At 47.2% G+C, this 14,806-nt stretch overlaps 1 long non-coding RNA gene across 1 annotated transcript; it reads right to left on the bottom strand.

Moving 5' to 3' along the window:
• Nucleotides 1-4,264: 4,264 nt before the first annotated feature.
• Nucleotides 4,265-14,320, bottom strand: LOC132653219 (uncharacterized). The gene is made up of 4 exons (XR_009590998.1): nucleotides 13,621-14,320; nucleotides 12,449-12,588; nucleotides 5,552-7,320; nucleotides 4,265-4,726 (listed from the first exon to the last, which is right to left on the bottom strand). It is a non-coding gene; the product is annotated as an uncharacterized LOC132653219 (long non-coding RNA).
• Between the last annotated feature and the right edge of the window lie 486 nt (nucleotides 14,321-14,806).

Genomic DNA, 14,806 nt, shown 5'->3' on the forward strand with positions numbered 1-14,806 from the left:
GGCAAGGGAGCTTATTCTTAACAATCCCAGGCCGTGGGAGGCTGAGCAGCAGCTAGGAGCCAGTCTGGGCAGCACAGTGAGCTCCAGGACATTCTGAAATGACTGCTTTTTCCGGGTTGGGGGAGAATGAATGAACAAACAGGTAAGGTGGCTCAGAGGTTAAGAGCACTGGCTGCTCTTCTAGACGTCCTGAGTTCAATTCCCAGCAACCATATGATAGTTCACAAACCATCTATAATGAGATCTGGTGCTCTCTTCTGGTGTGCAGGCACACATGCAGGCAGAACATTGTATAAATAATAAATAAATAAATCTTTCTTAAAGAAATGGATAAACAATTAACTGCTATTTTCAAGAGAACGCCACAGTGGAAAGTCCCTGACCTGGGGATATCCTCTCTACTTTCTTCCCAAATCCTACGAATTCTTTTTCAGACTTGTCACATGCTATAACCCACATTGCCTACGCCAAGGTCAGTAAAGGCGACTAAGCTAGTGAGAGGGGAAAGCTTGTAGAACCCAAAGCAGAGCATTCTGGGAGCAGGCGAACTGGAAGGCAGCGTGGGCCAGAGGCCCTTGTCCCAGACACCGGGCTCTGAGAGTGAAACGCGGCTTCCTAATGAACGTTAAATTACCACATCGCTAAACTCTCCCTTAATAGACTTGTAAAGATCTGCTTGCTACCTTCCCCTTCATGTAGAATTTGTAATCAAGAGCCCAATTTTGTCATTTGGAAATACTAATTATCTAATCACGGCATGCCGCATAACACACTTGTCTGCCCAATTAGCTAGGACAATTATTAAAATTCAGAGGCCTAATTATGTCTCAATTTAACGCTGGCAAACTCGCATACAGAGCAGTAATTAAAATCCTCTCTCTCCCTCTGCCTTTAGGGCACGGGATGATTAGGCCTGTCAGGGGGTGTACTGAACCGAAGCAGGCAGGCGCGTGGTGCCGCGTGACCTGGCATTGTTAAGTGTGTCAACATATTAACCTGAATTCCCTTCAGCCCCCACATAATCACAGTTGGTGCAGGAAGAGGGGAGCTAAAACATGAAGCATTTTATTAAAAAAACATAAATTCTTTTTAATTAATGCTATGAGGGTTCTGGTGAATTCCGTACTTCCGAACGCTGGAAGACACGAGGCTGACTCGCCTAATTACAAGAGCAAATTTGCGCTTGTTAAAATTCCTTTAAGAAGAAAGAGAGAGAGAGAGAGAGAGAGAAACCTTGTTTAATGAAAATGATTTTGGGGGTTAGAATATGTTGGGGGACCCAGCCAGTGAGCTTCCAGTAATGCAGCTGGACACTAGCTCTGGTGAGAGAGCACAGCGTTGACTTCCGAGGTCCAGCCCAGGACTGCAGGCATCGGGGCTCTCTCTAATGCTCGAAATACGCTAATAAGAGCAGAAAATTAACAATCATAATATTGAAACACACTCAAAATGTTTATCTTTGGAGCGCTTAAAGTTTGATGTACAGAAGCCAGCAAGCGAGGGGGGTACGACAGGGCGAGAGTCTGTGATGCCCCCAAAGGGGAGACAGGGCGAGAGTCTGCAATGCCCCCAAAGGGGAGACAGGGCGAGAGTCTGTGATGCCCCCAAAGGGGAGACAGGGCGAGAGTCTGTGATGCCCCCAAAGGGGAGACAGGGCGAGAGTCTGCGATGCCCCCAAGCCCTGCAGGATGTTGGATCCTGGCACACGCCCCTCATGGCCTTGTAAACCCTTCTCGCTGTGAATCAAGGAGATGGACACAGCCAGCCCCCTGAGGTTCTGGGCGGTCTCCTGAATTCTGTGGTTCCATCATGGGGGCGTTTTGAGCCCATTTATATGTTAAATCATCGGTTCTCAACCTGGGAGCCATGACCCGTTTGGGAGTGAACGGCCCTTTCTCAGGAATGGCATGTCAGATGTCCTACATTTCAGATAGTTACACCACGATTCAGAACCGTAGCAAAACTACAGTTTTGAGGCAGCAACAAAATAATTTTAGGGCTGAGTCAGCACCACAGGAGGAACGGTATTAAAGGGCCCCAGCGTTGGGCTGTGTTAAATCAGTGAAGGACAAAGTTCGGGAAGCTCCTGGAAAGCTAATTTGCAACAAGATTTCTTTCAGTTGATTCTAAAGCTGTCATCACAAGGTAGCTTCTAGAGAGCAACACACAAACACACACACACACACTATGGTGGGTTGAATGAGAAATGCCCCCATCACCGCTGGCATTTGAACACTTGGTCCCAAGCAGTGGTGCCATTTGGGGAAGTTTAGCTGGCCCAGCCTGAGGGAGGGAGCATGTCCCTGGGAGCAGGCTGAGACTGAAGGCCTCGTGCGACATCCAGTCCACTCTGTGCCAGACCCAGGCACCCTCCATTGCCTGCTCCTGCCTCTGGGCCTGCTCCCTGCTGCCATTCTGCCTGGGCTTGACCGACTCATCCTCTAGACCTGCCAGCCCAACTCCTCCTTCCACAACTGCCTTTCCATGGCGTCACGCCAACAGACACTTGTGAAGATGCTTGTGCCGGGCTCACCACTCTATGCCCCTCCTCCTAATCATCAAGAAGCAAGGCTGGCCACCATGGCCGTCGCTGTTTCACTGAGGGCTGTGGCTAAGGCGCCGCTGCGGAGTCTGGTTAATACACACTAAGACCAAAGTGTGGACGGCCTCAACATGCCGGGTCCCTCCATCCTCAGAACTCCTTTGAGCATGCTCAGTCAGGGTGGCCAGATGGGCCCATTTTCTCCCTCTTTTACCTTTTAAAGACATCGTGTGTGTGTGTGTGTGTGTGTGTGAGAGAGAGAGAGAGAGAGAGAGAGAGAGAGAGAGCCAGCTGTTTTCTGAGACAAGGTCTCATATTGAACCTTTGTGGGTTCATCACACTAGCTGGGGCTGGAGAGATGGCTCAGCAGGTGAGAGCCCTGGCTGCTCCTGCCCAGACCCCACGATCAGTTCCCAGCGCCCACTCGGCAGCTCACAAGCATCTGAAACTGCAGTTCTGGAGGATTTACCACCGTTTTCTGGTCTCCTGGGGTCTAGGCACACATGGCACAGTTACATCGTGCAGGCACAATGCGCAGACACATGCAGTACAATTAAACCAATCTTTTCCGAGAGACAGACGGACAGACAGACAGACAGGAAAGCTGGCCAGCGACCGGCCTCCTGTCTTCGGCCCAGGCCCTCAGGCGTGCGCAGTGAGCACCTCCCTCACCCGGGAGCACCTCTCTGGAAGCACGCCCCGCCCCGCTTCCCGGGAACCGAGGGAGAACGTTCCCTCCCGCTGCTCCTGCTCCAGAGGCCACGAGGAGTGTTCAGGGGCCCTCCTGGCTGGGCCCCTTGCCTTCCAGCACCCATGCGGACTATGGAGAAGTCACTCCAGCTGCTTGTCTGGAGCCAGGGCAGGCCCTGAGGTGCTTGTGCTATCAAACCGGGGGCCCGGGCTGCCCCGGACCTCCCAAGGAGTGAGGCCTAGGTCTTGAAAATGGCCTCGCACTGACTCTCCTCGGATGGCAGCTTGAAGTGCAAATCCGTGTTCTGACTTGTCCCCGTGCCTGTCAGCATGTTTTCCTCTTGTCAGCAGCAATTGACTGGTCAGGCTCACCCCGTGCAGCAATTGTAACAGCTCATTGACAGACCAGTGACCCAGCTGGACCTGATAATGGAAAACTATTGATTTTTGTGGGTTCCACGAATCTGAAATGAACGACCGATGCAATGTCATCAATTGTCTCAGACTCTTGATGACCCGGGGGAAAAGTTTCAGGGTTGCCTGGGTTTTCTGACAATAGCGTTTCAAAATCTCACAGTGTCTGGAAGAGGCGGCCCATTTCCTGGGTGGTTTCCTTAGGTGATGCCTATTTGTCCATAAAAGGCGTCCGCCCCAAGGGTTACAAATACACTGTCCGAGGGGAGGTCAGCGAGTTCGTAGCTGAACTGAAACCTCATACGTCACTTAGTCAAGAAATGTGTGTGTGTGGGGGGAAGTAGGGAGGACAGTGTTTGAAACATTGATTTGGTTTTGCAACACTACATGTAAAGCCTAGGGCCTGCCACTCGGCAGGCATCTAACAAATGAGCCACACCACCAGCCCCTGACACAGGAAAAATGAAGAGCTGAAAGAAACCCCAAACATATCGCCTGTCCAGTGGTCCTGATGTGGGACACAACTGTTGCTTGTGCTTCGTTAATCTGCTTGGGGTGAAAAGGATGTCCTGAGAATCATGCAGGCGTGCACATAGATGCCTTACACGGGTCTGGGAGACTACCATTTCGTTTTTATTTTCAAAATTTCCTTAAAAAACAAACAAACAAACAAACAACAACAACAACAATCATGGAACAGAGCTGGAGAGCTGCCCCAGCTGAGAAGGGCACTTATTGTTCTGGCGGAGGACCCAGCATGGCGGCTCACAACCATCTGCAGCCCAGTTCCAGAGGAGCCCACACCCTCCTCTGACCCCCTCGGGCACTGCATGCCCACAGTGCCCAGACAGGCAGGCGAGCAAAATGCTCACACATACAAAATAAAACAGACCATTCTTTAAAAATTAAAAAAGAAAGTAAAAAATCCCATCAAGCGTTGCTTCGTGCATTTCAAAGAGTGGTTTCCTTTTAAGCCAGATTTGCAATTTTTCCGGGTAGAGAAATGGAGAAAACACCATCTTCCATGCTGAGTTCTCATGGCAGGACCTGCATTGCTGGCCTCTGTCAGAAGGAGCCTCCCTTGAAAGAGAGAGAGAAAAACAGGTATCGAGCGGCAGTGCCGACCCAGTGGCTTAGCTCACAAACGATGGTGACGACACAGCCACCGCCTGGTCCTGATCAAATCCAGATACTGTGAGCAGAAGTGTCTCAGGGAGCCAATCAGAGAGTGTGGAGACCATGAAGGGCTGGACACAGAGGTCTCAGCGGGGAAGCCGGGGCGCACAGACCTCAGGGTGCTGAGCCCGCTCATGTGGCAGGGCTGTATTCACAGGGCTTTGCTGTCTGCACACTCTGCCATAAAGGTCTCTTTATGGCCTATGATTCCGTCACCCCTAGAATACTCCACCATCAAAGCCAACACTGCTCAGGCCTGTCACTTTGTAAAGGCATACAAGGTGGCGGCCGAAACAGAAATGAAGGGAGACTGTAGACAAACTCAGCAGCATCTGTACCTTTATGAACCTACAATACTTGGTAAAGGGAAGCACTGACCCTGCTGCGCTGTAGCTTCCCACAGTAGGTCAGAGTGGCAGCTAGGAGATCTAGGCTTCAAGGCTCTGGTCAAAGTGTGGACACTGGGACCCAGCAGCAGGAAAGACCTTTCTAAACTGTGTTCTTCTGCTGGATTTGCTCCTCGGCAACTTGACACACACAAACACATTCAGAGGCATTCTTTTGATGGAACTTTTTTTTCTTAAATCTTAAACTTTTTTTTTTTTTTTTTTTTTTCAAGAATCCGTGCTGACTTTACTGCCAGCTTTATCTGGAGCTATGTCTCATGTCTACTCCTAATGTAGTTTCCAGCAGGAGGAAAACACTGTGACTTAAGTGAGCGAATCTCACCTTATCCTCTGACAGGAGTTGCAGCCTCCCTGGAAACACCATGCTGAAAGATCACTTGCCATGCGGGTGTCTATTAACAAAGAAGAAAGCAGGACACACGAACTCAGAACAACCGTGTGAGTTCCAATGGCTCTGAGAAGCTTCCGGTCAGCTGAGGAATCAGGATGCCATCTGATTAGCAAGCCTGGACCACATGGGAAAGACTGAGGCACCAGTGAGCTGCCCAAGGCCTGGCTGGGCCTTCCATCTGTGCCACAGCCACACCAATGACCCACGATAAAGGACCAAAAACGCTAATCCAAGCCCTGCCAACATTTTTGACCAAAGAGTCTTAAGGGATGGCTGGACTCGGTGGCACACGCTTTTAACCCCAGCGCTTGAGAGGCAGAGGCCTCTGTGAGTTAGAGACCCGTCCCAGGACAGCCAGGGCAAGGTAGAGAGACCTTGTCTCAAAAGAAAACAAACCAAACAAACAACAAACAGCAAGAGGAATCTCAGGAGCTTGATGGTTGAGGCTAGAGAGAGAGGTCCTTAGGAGCACTGTCTGCTCTTCCAAAGGACCCAGCTTCATTTCCTAGCACCCACATGGCAGCTCACAACTGTCTGCAACCCCAATTCCAAGGGATCTGACATCTTCACACTAATGCACATAAAATAAGATTAAATAAATTTCTAAAAAAAAAGAGATTGATGGTTGTTTTCAGGCTCTAAGATTTGGAGTGGTTTATCTATTACATAGCATACCAAAATGTGAATCAAGGATCAAGGCATTTAAAATATAAAGGCATTAACAGGTTCCCAATGCTGTTTAATACAGTTAAACAGCATTTAATACAGTTCCTCATGTTGTGGTGACCCCAACCATAATATTATTTTTGTTGTACTTCATAATGTAATTCTACTACTGTTGTGAATTGTAGGTTTAATATATGATATGCAGATGGTCTTAGATGACCCCTGTGAAAGGGCCATTGGAGCCCAAATGGGTTGAGGCCCACAGGCTGAGAATCACTGCTTTAGACCGAAAGACCAGGAAAGATGGGTTATGCAAACCGCAAACAAGTGACAAGTGGAATTGATAGCCTAACATCAGACTAAAAGAAACTTTTAGACAAACACCATTGTCAAAGTAAAAGAACAATGTCTCCACAATAATAAAAGGGCTGATCCATCGGAAAGATTTTACAACTGTGTGTCAAAATTACAGCTTCAAATTATACTGAGAAACAAATGCTTAAAGAGAAATGAAGGGTTTAGAATTTTAATTAAAGGTAATATCCTCTTACAAGTAGGCCTTGCCCAAGCCACTAAGGATATAGAGAAAATGAATGGCCCAATCAACCCATCCTGACATAGTTGACATTCATACAACACGACAACCAGCCAAAGAGTCAAGGGCACATGGAGTACTCACCGTTAAGGACCATCTGCTAGACCATAAAATGTCTCAATAAACTAGAGTACACTGAGTGCATACCAAGTAAGCTTCTTGAGTAAAATACAAAATCTAAGGCATTTTGTAAAGGTCCCAACATTTAGAAGTTAAATGACAAACAGCGGATGCTTTGTATTAGTTTTGTGCATCTGGGATTCAATCAACTGCGGTTAAAACCCTTTGGAAGGCAGTGGTATCCGTGCTGGCCCCACGCGGGAGGGGCTGGGTGGAGCTCGCTCACTCATCGTCTCATCCTCATCGTCTCATCCTCAGTGAGGCCACAGGCTCTGTCCTTCCCCCTCCTTGCACTGGCTGTGGTGCAAGTCTACAGCACCTGCACCAGGAAACCAGAGGAGGACGCGTTATGATGATTACTATGCCACCGCAACATGTAAGTGAGGTTTATTGTGGAAAACGGGGAATGGGGGAGAGAAAGCAGGGAGGGAGAGAGAGAGGACAGAGAAAGAGAGGGGAAGAGGAAGAGAGGTGGGGTGGCAGGCAGTGATGTCGTGAGAGGTTACCCAGCCCCTGAAAGGCAGGCTAGTGGGAGTGCCAGGACACCAGCAGGAGGGATCAAAAGTTCAGGGTAATGATCAGCTACATAGTGGCTTTGAGGCCAGCCTGGGTTTCAGGAGACCCAGTCTCAAAAACAAGTATCTGAGATGATGTGCCTATGTCACCTGCAAATACTAGAGCGCTCTATATTCAGAGCCAATAAATGATGTAATGTGAGTTCTGCTTAAGTTTAGCGTTCAGTTTTATTTACTTGTACGCTTGGCTTATGCCACATCGAGTATATTCCATGAGAGGGCACTGGATCCCTGGGCACGCGTAGTCTGTGCGCTGCCTGAGGCGCTGGTGACCGCGCAGCCAGGAGGAGGCTCAAAGAAAACAAGAGCAAGCAGCGGCTTGTAAGCCAGACAAGCAAGGCAGCGGTTTCAGCGGGCGGCTGAGCTGTGTTCTCAAGGCTTTTCCCATTAACTTTGTTGAGATGTAACTTGTACACAGAGTAACCCAGGCAGCCACACTTACGGGTTGTGTGTCCCACTTCCATACTCAAGGGACAGACTGCTCGGCCCCCTGAAAACTTCCCTGGCATCCCTTTGCTGTCCATGCAGCCCGCCCAGCCTGACCACTGACCAGCTCTGTCACTAGGTCTCTCATTTCTGTACTCTCCAATAAACTTGGACTGTTCTTTATGGTGTATGTGTGTGTTTTCCTCTACTCAGCTTGTTTGAAATTTCTGGTTTCTCATGTATTACTTAGTCTACTTTTTCCAAATACTATTCTATTATTTGTGGGAGCCAAAATTTTGTTTATTTCTTATTGTTAGTGGACATCTAAGGGATTAACAGCTTGGAATTTCCATGAATAAACCATCTGTGCATATATGTGCACGTTTTGTTTCTTTTTAAGACCCGTGAACATGGCTGTCATGGGATGTCATGAATCATGGTAAGATGTTTAAAATAACCTCACAACATGTTTTACAAAGTGGCTGCATTATTTTACATTCTCATCAGCCACTGGAGCTCAGCTGTTCTGTATCTTGTTTATTTCAGCCATTCTGATGCCTGTGGTTTGGAAACACCAGACCGGGACAGTCTCTAAACATCCATCTGCCTAACGCCCTACCTTTCAATGCAAGCTGGATCTATGGACTCGCTTTATACTTTCACCTCTGCAATCTTTTACATACCCAGGACTGCTTTTGGACAGGGTTTTGATCACATTTTGTCTAGACACTTGCACCTAGATTGGGGCTATTTTAAGAAACACCACTGTGAAAATTCACCTACAGAATTTTGTGTACATTTATGTTCTCAGTTCTTTCTTTTCAAGGAACAAACAAGGTATTTCCTGTAGTAGATTTTTTTTATTCCTACCAGCAATATATGAGGTTAACAGTTTTTCCACATCCTTGTCAACAATTTTTTATTGTCTTTTAAATTTTTAAAAATTTTAAACCTGTGTATGAGTGTGCATATATGCCTCACTGCACAAACAGAACTTGCCTATAGGGGAAGGTCTGGGGAGCTGGTTCTCTCCTTCTCAGGCTTGGCAGTGAGAGCCTTGACCCACTGAACCACCTCACGTGGATTTTATAGAGTTTTAATCCATTTTCCATCCTAGTGTATAATCTTCCTTATATATTGCTCAAGTGTGCATGTATTTTGTTTAGATTTTCATGTGTACACAAGAGATATTGGTGGGTAGTTTTTATATATTTTTAATGAGTTAGAAAGTATTTCTGCCCCTTCTCTTCTCTCTTCTTACTTTGGCTGAGGATCACCAATCAATGTCCTTCAAGTGTTTGGAAGAATTCACCAGTGCAGGCACCTGGCCCAGGACCTCCTTTGTTGAAAACTGTTTTGCCTACTAATTGCTAACATGAACAATTATACTTAATTTATTCAGAAGTTCAACTAGAAACAGGATTGTGGTAAATTGTGATTTCAACTGTGCAAAGGGAGATGAGAATTCTTAAGGTCAATGCAGCCATTTCTGATGTGATCTGATAGACTAAGATCAGAAGGAAAGAGAGGAGGACCTCCCCTATCAGTGGACTTGGGGAGGGGCATGCGTGAAGAAGGGGAGGGAAGATGTGACTGGGAGGGGAGGAGAGAGGGCCTTATGGGGGGATACAAAGTGAATAAACTGTAATTAATAAAAATAAATTAATTAAAAAAAAAGAGGGATGACAGAAGCCATTTGGAGCCGTGATCCATCCAGCAGACTGGAGAGGAATGTTAATTCAGAATGTGGCTGCTCTGGCAAGAGATCACATCCAAAGGCCTTCCAGGTCTGTGTGATCCGGCTGGAATACAGACAAGCCTTTAATCCAGGAGCCAGAAGCCAGTAGATCTGAGTTCAAGGCCAGCCTAGTATAGAGAAAGTTTCAGGTAGAGAAAAGCTTAGGTCCAGGAGAGGTGATACAAACCTTTAATACCAAACAATGAAGGGAAAGTTAGTTTGTAGGAGGAAGCACCCATGTTTGAAGGAAAGGTGACAAATCAGAGAGGGATTTGACAGAATAGGATATGCCCAACTCTCAGGAGAAGAAGGAAGAGGAAGAGAAGCTACTTAAGATTACCCTTACCCTTAAGGAGAGAGAGAGAGAGAGAGAGAGAGAGAGAGAGAGAGAGAGAGAGAGAGAGAGAGAGAGAGAGAAAGAAAGAACTCAGGTGAAGACAGAATGAGTCACAGAATGAGGAGGAGCCAGGATATTTCCTGGAGTTAGTTTAAGGCCAAGCAGAGAGAGAGTGAGAGGCTGAGAGAAAAGCCAGATGGAATCAGTCAGCTGGGAGAGGAGTTTGAGCCAGAACAGCTGAGTTGAACCAGCCAGCCCAGAGCTCAGTAAGAACAAGAAAGGGTGAGCTTATTCAGCAGTGAGTCTCAGAGGCTGAAAACATTCTTGGCCTAGGTTAGATTGTATGGAGGCTAGAAGATTCCAGGACTAAGCTGAGTCTAGTAGACAGAGGCAGTAAGCCTCCAAGACAACAACTGAAAAAGGAGAAGAAAAGTTCTTTCTATAGCAGATGGCTATCATGAATGACATCATTCAGGGCCACACAGGCGATCGCCATGCAGACATCCTCAGAGAAGCAAGTACTGTACAAAGCCAAGGTCCTGTCAGCCTGTGAGTTACTGCCAGACCTCCCACTGTCAGGCAGATCAGCAGCCAGGATCTCTCTCTTGTCTCTGGAGTAACCAGGCCTTCTTCACTCTCATTTTACTTTTGATCATTTTTTATTTAATTTTTAGGCATTTGATTTTCTTTGGACTCTGAGTTACCAGAGTTGTATTGATTTTCAAGTATTTGTGAATTTCCCTAATTTTCTTCTGTTGCTGATTTCCTTTCTCTCTTTTCACTGTCCTTCTGAATTCCCATTAAGTTTTTAACGCCATGCTCGAAAGTGCCCCTTAAATCTGAGGCGCCTTTCATTTTCTTCATTTTTAAAAACAAATTCTCTTCCTCAGTTTCCGTAACCGATCCTTAACTCACTCCTTTTCCTGAAACCTCAGTTCCATCATTGAGAACTTTCAGGGAAATGTACTGGTTACTATCCCTTTCAAGAATAGAATGTCTGTGTGTTTCAATATATTTTATTCCACAGTACACTGTTTCTAAGACATCATTCTTGCACCTTTAAAACATTATTTCGAAATGGGTACCTGTGAACTTAAAGTGACTGATACAAAACTTCTGCATGGAAAGTCCAATGCCTGGGCTTCTTATGGATATTTTCCAGTGTTGGTTTTTCCTAAGCGTGCATCATTTCTCCCTTGTTTCTTTACATGCTTTGGAAATTTGTAGCAGGAGACTGGACAAGCTAGAAAGTAAGTTAGGAAATCTAGTTCTCTCTTCTCTCAGTCTATTGATTATGATGACAGGTGACCTGAACTAAGCCAGGATGCTGCCTCTCTGTTGCTGGAAAATGACTATAGTATTTTCTTACTTTAGTTGAGACACTTAAATGTCTGGGAAAAAAGCCTCCTGTCTTTTGCTGAGGGCACTGGCATGTGTATTTACTTTCTCTTGAGACACAAGGACCCTGTTCAGTCAGGCAGTTAGAAATACTGCCTCAGGGGCTGGAGAGATGGCTCAGCAGTTAGGACCACTGGCTGCTCTTCCAGAGAACAGGTTCAGTTACCAGCATGGAGTCAGGCAGCTTACAGCTGTCTGTAACTCCAGCTCCATTCACTGAAATAAAACTTGTGGATCCGTGAACTTCTCAGGCCAGGAGGCAGACCCGGAAACACACTGGGCTCGCTCGCTTCTCAATAAAAACACCCGACAAAAGCAACTCCCAGGAGAATGGGGTTATCTTGGCTCACAGTTCAAGGGTACGGTCCTTCCCTGTGAAGAAACCCTAGTGGTAGAGCACAGTGAGTCACATTGCCTCCACAGTCGGGGGCCGTCAGGAAGCAGAGGGGAATGCTGGTTCTTCTGATTTGTCTGGCAGGTAGGGTGGGTTTTCCAACCATAGTCTAATCTAGAGAATCACAGGCGTCCCTAGAGGCCGTCTCCTCAGTGATCCAGAGCCTGTTAGGGCGACAGTATTAACTGCACCTTTTCTTATGCGCAAGGAGAAATGAATCTTGAATTCAAGAAAAGATGACACAGAGCCTAGGAGACACCAGGAAGTATAATAATTCCCACATAGTCACTTTTATTCTCATTTAGGCCTGGCAACACATTCATACTAGATTTCGTAGTGGGACAATGGCTTTGTGTCCTCCTGTTTCCCGGTCTGAATGGCATGTTCTGGAGTGTCTGCATCAGGCGGTAAGGTCTTGACTTGAGCTTGACCCTGATGCTGAGGTTTCCAGGGGTCTTAGGGGAGCTGTGGGGACTAATGGCTGCATTTAGGAATGCAGATAACTCTGACAGCGGGGTTGTTTTCAGCACGTTGACATGCTCCCCTCCCTTTAAACACGGACCAAGCTTTGTGACTGACCTGGCGAAGAGTGAGACAGACTGGTGCCGTACTCCTCCCGAGGCAGACATGAGGGCCGAAGTGGAACGGCTCCTCGCTGGTCCTGACCCTGGGGTGCTTGGCTCTTGGAACCCAGTAGTGTTGAGGGGAATCTTGGCTTTCTGGGGGGTGATGTGAAAACGTTCAAATGGTTTTAGCTATTATCCCAGCTGAGAGCCACCACCAACCGCCAAACAGAGCAAATGAGCCTGCAGACAGTCCCAGCCCCGAACCCAAGAGGCCTGAGCTAGTGCCAAGCGAAGCGGAGGTAAACTCCTTAGGCCAACCCTGTTGGCAGAAATACGTGTAGAAAACATTGTCATTTTAAGCTACCACTTTTGTGGCGGGTTTGTCACATAACACTAGGAAATTGGAACATGATGGTGGTTTTAATTTGCATTTTCCTGATGACTGGTACTGTTACTTTCCACAGTCTTCTTGGTAAAGTAGCTATTCACATTTTAATTAAACACTTTATTTTTCAGTTAGTTGTAAAAGTTCTTTATTATTCTGGATTCACATCATTTAAAAAAATGGGACTGTCTCTGAGACTGTCCAATTTTCTCCCTCCCTACCTGTCCCTCTTCTTCCTCCCACTTTTTTCTTCCTCCTCCTCCTCTTGCACAAACACACAAACACACACACACACACACACACACACACACACACACACACACAGGACAGAGGGGAGAGAGTTATCTGCCTGCATTTTTATATGAATACCATGTGTGTGCCTGGTGCCCATGGAAGTCAGAAGAGGGCACTGGATCTCCCAGGACTGGAGCTACAGATGGTCATGAGCCACCATGCCAGTGCTAGGATCCAAAGCTGGGTCCACTGTGAGAGACAAGCGCTCTCAACTTTGCAGCCAGCACTCCATCAGGCGGTGGTTTGTTCTTTTGTTTTTTGTTTGCTTTGTTTTGAGAAGCAGGGTCTTGCTGTCTCTGTGATTTTGGCAGGCCTCACATTTACAGAGACCCACCTGCCCTGCCTCCCGAGATCGGGCACTGAGGGAGTGCATCATCACTCCCGGCTACCGCCATGAGCTTAACTGGCCCTTCTCCTTCATCCTTTGAGATGCACACTTGAAGTACGTTTCTTCACTCACTCGTTGATTTGGTAGAAGCACAATTTACCATTGTTTTTCTGCTTACCTGCTGACGTGTTTCCCGTGGCCTTCCATCTTGGGTAACTAATCTTCACCACCAGCTTGCCTGGATTTACAGTGACACGAAAACCCACTTCTGGATGTTCCCAGATTGGCTGGGCTCCAGTTCTGAACAGAAAGGAGAATGTGAGCTCAGCACAAGCAGTCATCTCCCGTTGTTTCCTGACTGTGGACAGAATGTAACCAGCCTCCCTCAGATCCGGGCACCAGGCCTCACCCACCAGGAACTGCATCCTCAAACCTTGAGGTGCAAACCCTTCCTCCCTGAAGCTGCTCTTTAGTGGGCTTTCATCAAACAAGGAAATGATAACAGATCAGTTTACCGTTTTTGTTAGGCTCTCCCCCACGATGGCTTAATGCCACCTCAGGCTTTCTTAGAACTCATCGATTATCTCATAGATTCTGGAGAACCCAGCCAGACCACACTCGCTAAGCAGACTTTATCCACCATTCACCCTCAGGCTGTTTGGAAAAGTCTCCTCTGTGGGCTTGGCAGATCGCTGCAGTGTTTGCCTGCCAGGGTGAAGAATATGGACCCACAGAAGAAGGACGTTGGCTACGTGTAACCCAGTCCTCAGGAGGCACACAGCACACCAGGCAATCTGGCTGGCTAGACGAGCCGGCATTGGCAAGCTCCAGGCACCATGAGAGACGCTGCCTCAATAAGATGGAAGGAGATTGAAAAAGGCCTCTTATATTAACTTTTGGCCTCTACACACACACACACACACTCACAAAACGGGGGAGAAGAAGAGGAGAGAAATGCACACATATGCCAAGAAAGAAAGACATTCTTATGAACTAAGATAGGGAACGCCCACCGTGTATAAATGCTCCCTTAGTCCACTCATGCTGCCATCTGGTGGTTCTACACCCAACCGTGGTCTCCATTTGTAAAACTCGGGATGTGAGAAACAGAATCACAGTTCTCGATCCACCTGTAACTATTTACCCTGGTAGCGGCACCTGACCATGTATTCTAGAACTGTGGAACTCCTTCAAGGGGAACACACACACACACACACACACACACACACACACTTTATTTGTATGTGTTTGCCTACATGATTTTATGTGCACCACATGTAAGCAAGAACCCTTGGAGACCAGAAAAGAGGCATTGGTTCCACTAGAAATGGGATTACAGGTGGTGGTGAGCCACCATGCATATG

The sequence above is a fragment of the Meriones unguiculatus genome, chromosome 3 (genome assembly GCF_030254825.1).
Source record: "Meriones unguiculatus strain TT.TT164.6M chromosome 3, Bangor_MerUng_6.1, whole genome shotgun sequence".
Classification (NCBI taxonomy): Eukaryota; Metazoa; Chordata; class Mammalia; order Rodentia; family Muridae; genus Meriones; species Meriones unguiculatus.